Source organism: Somniosus microcephalus, chromosome 4 (assembly GCF_052327205.1).
Source record: "Somniosus microcephalus isolate GS21.2 chromosome 4, FLI_Smic_1.0, whole genome shotgun sequence".
Classification (NCBI taxonomy): Eukaryota; Metazoa; Chordata; class Chondrichthyes; order Squaliformes; family Somniosidae; genus Somniosus; species Somniosus microcephalus.
In genome coordinates this window covers 243487034-243493033 of record NC_140990.1, presented here as the reverse complement: position 1 = coordinate 243493033, position 6000 = coordinate 243487034, and positions in this window count along the sequence as shown.

Sequence of the window (6000 nt, the reverse complement as noted above, 5' to 3'; positions counted from 1 at the left end):
TTTATCCACTTTTTGGTCTGCTAAAACCGCTAGCACCTCCTCCCTCTCGATGCTAATATGTTCAAGTATGTCACAGTCCCCTTGCCCGATTTCTATGTCTGCATCGTCTTTCTCCATAGTGAACACAGATGCAAAAAATTCATTTAAAACCCCGCCTACATCCTCTGGCTCTACACACAGATTGCCACTTTGGTCCCTAATGGGCCCTACCCTTTCCCTGGTTATCCTCTTGCCCTTAATATACTTATAAAACATCTTAGGATTTTCCTTTATTTTGCTCGCCAGTGTTATTTCATGGCCCCTCCTCGCCCTCCTAATTTCTTTTTTAAGTATGCCCCTGCACTTTTTATACTCCTCTAGGGCTTCTTCCGTCTTTAGTCTTTTGTAACTGCCAAAAGCCCCCCTTTTATTTCTAATGCATTTTTGTATATCCCTTGTCATCCAAGGTTCCCTTTGCTTGTTGGTCCCACCCTTGACCTTTACAGGAACATGTTGACGTTGTACTCTCTCTATTTCCCTTCTGAAAGTCTCCCACTGTTTTGATGTGGATTTTCCTATAAGCAGCTGCTCCCAGTCCACTTTGGCCAGATCCTGCCTTATCATATTAAAATCGGCCTTCCCCCAATTTAGAACCCTTATTTCCGGGCCGTCTTTGTCTTTTTCCATGACCACCTTAAATCTCACCGAATTATGGTCACTGTCGCCAAAATGCTCTCCTACTGACACTTCCACCACTTGCCCGGCTACATTCCCCAGAATTAGGTCCAGTACCGCCCCCTCTCTTGTAGGACTTTCTACATGTTGGCTCAAAAAGCTCTCCTGGATGCACTTTAAGAATTCTGCACCCTCTAAGCCTTTCACACTCTGACTGTCCCAATTTATATTGGGGAAGTTGAAATCCCCCACTATTATTACCCTATTATTTTTGCACTTTTCTGAGATTTGCCTACATATCTGTTCCTCTATCTCCCCCTGACTGTTTGGGGGCCTATAGTACACTCCCAGCAAAGTGCTTGCCCCCTTTTTGTTTTTAAGTTCTACCCATATGGCCTCATTAGAGGAACCCGCTAATATATCATCCCTCCTTACAGCAGTAATTGACTCCTTAATTAATATTGCAACATCCCCTCCCCTTTTACACCCCCCTCTGTCTCGCCTGAAGATTCTATACCCCGGAATATTGAGCTGCCAGTCCTGACCCTCCCTCAACCATGTCTCTGTGATAGCAACAATATCGTACTCCCATGTGTTCAACAACAACTTCAGTTCATCCACCTTATTTGCAAGACTCCTTGCATTAAAATAAATGCCTTCCAGCCCTGCCATATTCTCTTTTGCCTTCACATATTTGCTCTGCCTTCCCAGCTGACTTGTTTTTCCCTCTGTATTTGGCTGTAAATCACCCCCTACTATAGCTCCACTCTGTACCCCAACCCCCTGCCAAGTTAGTTTAAACCCTCCCCAGCAGTGCTAGCAAACCTCCCCGCAAGGATATTGGTTCCCCTCTGGTTCAGGTGTAAACCATCCGACTTGTACAAGTCCCACCTTTCCCAGAAGCAGACCCAGTGATCCAGGAAACTAAAGCCCTCCCCCCTGCACCATCCCTTTAGCCACGCATTCATCTGTTCTATCTTCCTATTCCTATACTTACTAGCACGTGGCACCGGGAGTAATCCAGAGATTACAACCTTTGAGGTCCTGCTCTTTAATCCTTCACCTAGCTCCCTAAATTCTTGCTGCAGGACCTCATCCCTCTTTTTACCTATGTCGTTGGTACCAATGTGGACCACGACCACTGGCTGTTCACCCTCCCCCTCCAGAATGCCCTGCAGCCGCTCAGTGACATCCTTGACCCTGGCACCAGGGAGGCAACAAACCATCCTGGATTCACGTCTACGGCCACAGAAACGCCTATCTGTTCCCCTTACTATAGAATCCCCTACCACTATTGCTCTCCCACTCTTTTTTCCCCCCTTCCTGGGCAGCAGGAGCACCCCCAGTGCCAGGAAGTTGGCTGCTGCTGCCTTCCCCTGGTGAGCCATCCCCCTCAACAGTATCCAAAGCGGTATACTTGTTTGAAAGGGGGATGTCCGCAGGGGTTCCCTGCACTACCTGCCTGCCTTTGTTGCTCCGCCTGATGGTCACCCCCTGTGCTGCCCTACCCTGAGGCGTGAACAACTCGCTAAACGTGCTATCCACGAGCCTCTCAGCATCGCGCATGCTCCAAAATTCATCCACCCGCAGCTCGAGCGCCACAATGCGGTCTACAAGTAGCTGCAGCTGGATGCATTTCCCGCACACATGGTCATCAGAGACACTGGCAGCATCCCTGACTTCCCACATAGAGCAGGAGGAGCAGAACACGGGTCTGAACTCTCCTGCCATGACTTACTCCTTTAATTAATTTTAAAAATTTATTCAATACCCCAGTTACAGGTATGCTCTAGGGCGCTTTATTTACCAACTATCCCCACTGCACCACAGAATTTTAACACCACAGAATTCAAGCTTGTATTGAAAAAAGCGAAATACTCACCAACCAATCACCTACCTGCTCCCTGGTGACGTCACACACTGATTACTTTTTACCTCTCTCCCCGCTGCTGAGTTGGTGTGCCTCGCCTCTCTCCGGTTTTTATACCGGTCTCACCACGCTGCTCCCGCTGGTCCCGACTGGTCTCGGGCCTCACCTCTCTCCGGTTTTTATACCGGTCTCACCACGCTGCTCCCGCTGGTCCCGACTGGTCTCGGGCCTCGCCGCTCTCCGGTTTTTATACCGGTCTCACCACGCTGCTCCCGCTGGTCCCGACTGGTCTCGGGCCTCGCCGCTCTCCGGTTTTTATACCGGTCTCACCACACTGCTCCCGCTGGTCCTGACTATCATAAATTTTTACCGAACTTGTCAACTCTTCTGCACCCTCTTAACGAACTGCTACAAACGGGAGTAATTTGGAAATGGAGCGAAGACTGTAAACGTGCCTTCCATAAATGCAAAGGCTTGATCACGTCCAAGGAAGTTTTGGCTCATTACAACCCATCACTGCCAATCAGACTGGCGTGCGATGCATCCCCTTACGGCGTAGGAGCGGTATTATCGCATAGATTCCCTGATGGCTCAGAGCGGCCAATAGCTTTTGCGTCACGCTCATTGAACTCAGCTGAGCGTAACTATGCCCAGATCGACAGGGAAGCACTCAGCCTGGTATGGGGAGTGAAGAAATTCAACCATTACCTACACGGACAAAAATTTACCTTGTTGACTGACCATCAACCCCTCGTCTCCATATTCAACCCTAAAAAGGGTGTTCCCATTATGACAGCGCAAAGGCTACAGAGGTGGTCCCTTTTCCTAGGGGCACACCAATATGACATAGAATACAAAGGATCAAAACAGCATGGGCATGCTGACGGTTTATCGCGCCTACCGTTGCCAACAGTAGAAGAGGCACCTACAGTAGACCCAGTGGAGATGTTCCACTCAACCATAGTGGAATGTCTACCAGTAACAAATTCTGCCATTGAAAAGGAAACGAGAAATGACCCGACTCTCTCACGAGTCTACGATTTAACGGTGAAGGGATGGCCAGCACATGGCGAACCACTGTTGCCAGCATTCTCGCAAAGAAGAGAACAGCTGTCAGTGTGCCGAGGAACCTTGATGTGTGGATCCAGAGTGGTGATTCCACCCAAACTCCAGGATAAAGTGCTAAAGGAGCTTCACGCGGGGCATCTGGGTGGAGTGAAAATGAAGAACCTAGCCAGAGCGTTTGTGTGGTGGCCAGGTATCGATGGAGACATCGAAGAAATGACCAAGAGCTGCCTAGGATGCCAGAAGTTCCAAAACGCCCCACCACAAGCCCCTCTACATCCATGGGAGTGGCCCTCATCTCCATGGCAAAGGGTACACATCAACTTTGCTGGTCCATTTACGGACTCAATGTTCTTAATCGCGGTTGATGCACACTCCAAGTGGCCGGAGGTAATAAAGATGTCCTCCACCACCACGGAAAAAACCATCACAGTATTAAGGGCCATATTTGCCAAGAATGGGCTGCCTGAACAGATCTGTTCTGATAATGGACCGCAATTTGTGTCCGAAGAATTCAGGAAGTTCTTAAAAAACAATGGGGTTAAGCACTACACGTCCGCCCCATACCATCCCGCCACCAATGGATTGGCTGAAAGGTTTGTCCAGACCTTCAAGAAGGCCATAAAGGCCATGGGTAATGAAGACATAAAACTTCAGCATAAGGTAGATAACTTCTTGTTTGCATACAGGAATGCAACACATGTGGTTACAAACCAAACTCCCGCCATGATGTTCTTCAATAGAAGCCTAAGATGCCGGCTGGATTTGATCAAGCCAAACATCAGAAGGGATGTGGAGAACCGACAATTTCAAGGCATGAATGAAAGGCCAACTAGAACCTTCCAGATAGGTTAACAAGTTTTGGCCCGGGACTACCGTACCGAGAAATGGCAGCCTGGAACTATTTGCACACGACTAGGACCGCTGATGTATACCGTGGACATTGGAGAAAGCATAATAAGGCGCCATGCTGACCAGATCATAGAGTCATCCGAAAAGGGACAACCTACAGCACAACTCTATACGCCTAATGATGAAGTAGAGATACCCATAGTATCTACCTCTGATCCGGTGATACTGGAACCAGATGAACCCGACACTGGCATTCAAGCCGAATCAGCCTTGCCAAAAGAACCTACTACACCACCAGAAACTACTACACCACCGAGGCGTTATCTGGACCGAGTCAGGAAGCCTCCAGAGAGACTGACTTATAATTGATTAACTGCAGCAAATGTGTAGATTATTGTTCTTGTAACATGTTAATTAATGATTACTTAAAATATTATGTACTGGTTGTCTAAAAGGGGAGGAATTGTGGTGTATGTGCCTTTAAGAGCCCCCTGTGTACTGTAATGCCGGTAATGGCCACTCGGGCTATATAAGCCTGTATATTGTCTTGTATCTGTTAGTTCACCTCCAGACTTTGTTCAGTAAACACCTGTGAAACCAACTCCTGCCTTCCGTGTCTCTATTAACACACGGATACAACAGTTTCAAGTGCTCATCTAAAGTAGGAATTTATTTTAAATAACAACAGAAAATGCTGGAAACACTCAGCAGGTCACCTTCACAGATGCTGCCTGCTGAGTGTTTCAAGCATTTTCTGTTGTTATTTCAGACTTCCAGCATCTGCAATATTTTGCTATTGTAGGAATTTATTTTTCTACTTCTGTTCCTTTTGAGGAAGTGCAATTACTTGAAAATGAAATCCAGAAAATGTTGAAAATTCAGAGCACATTTCAAAAGATAAAAATTATTTTACCTGATTGACCTACATTTTCTGTTTTTATTTTAGATTTCCAACATTCGGTTTCTCTTATTATCTTTGCTTTAGAATTTTTTGGTTCTGTATCCCATACCTATAACTGTCAAATAGGGAGGAGATAGCCTTGGCATTCTTTTGTCACCCTGTGGACAAGGGCCTCAAAGGTGGAGTACTATATACTGGACATAACTGCATCACATGGGGACCAGTGATTATTATAGAGTCAAACAGAACATCAAATCTCTTTCTTTCTTAGATTTTTTTTCACCACTTTCCTCTTCCTTTCCTGCTCAACCACTCCCTTGCCTCCACCTTTGATGTCCTTATTCACAGTAAAATCTTTACATCTTCAATCCCTCAGGTTCAAGGGGAGCAGACTTAAGCTATCTGGTACACAACTGGTTTAGCCATTGATCATTAGATCTGGCTATTCATTTCCCTAAACACCTTTGCTCTGCCCCCTCAACTCCAACAAGAAGTGTGAACATTTTTGTCACTTAGATTGAGACTATCCATTCAGTGGTCTCTGTTTCCCCTTGCCCACCAAACCAAACAGCCCCGTCCCCCGCCCTAGCCCTAATCCTGCATCTTTCTCTAGTTTCTCTCCTATCTTCTCTCATGCCCTTTCAAGACCTACTTCCTG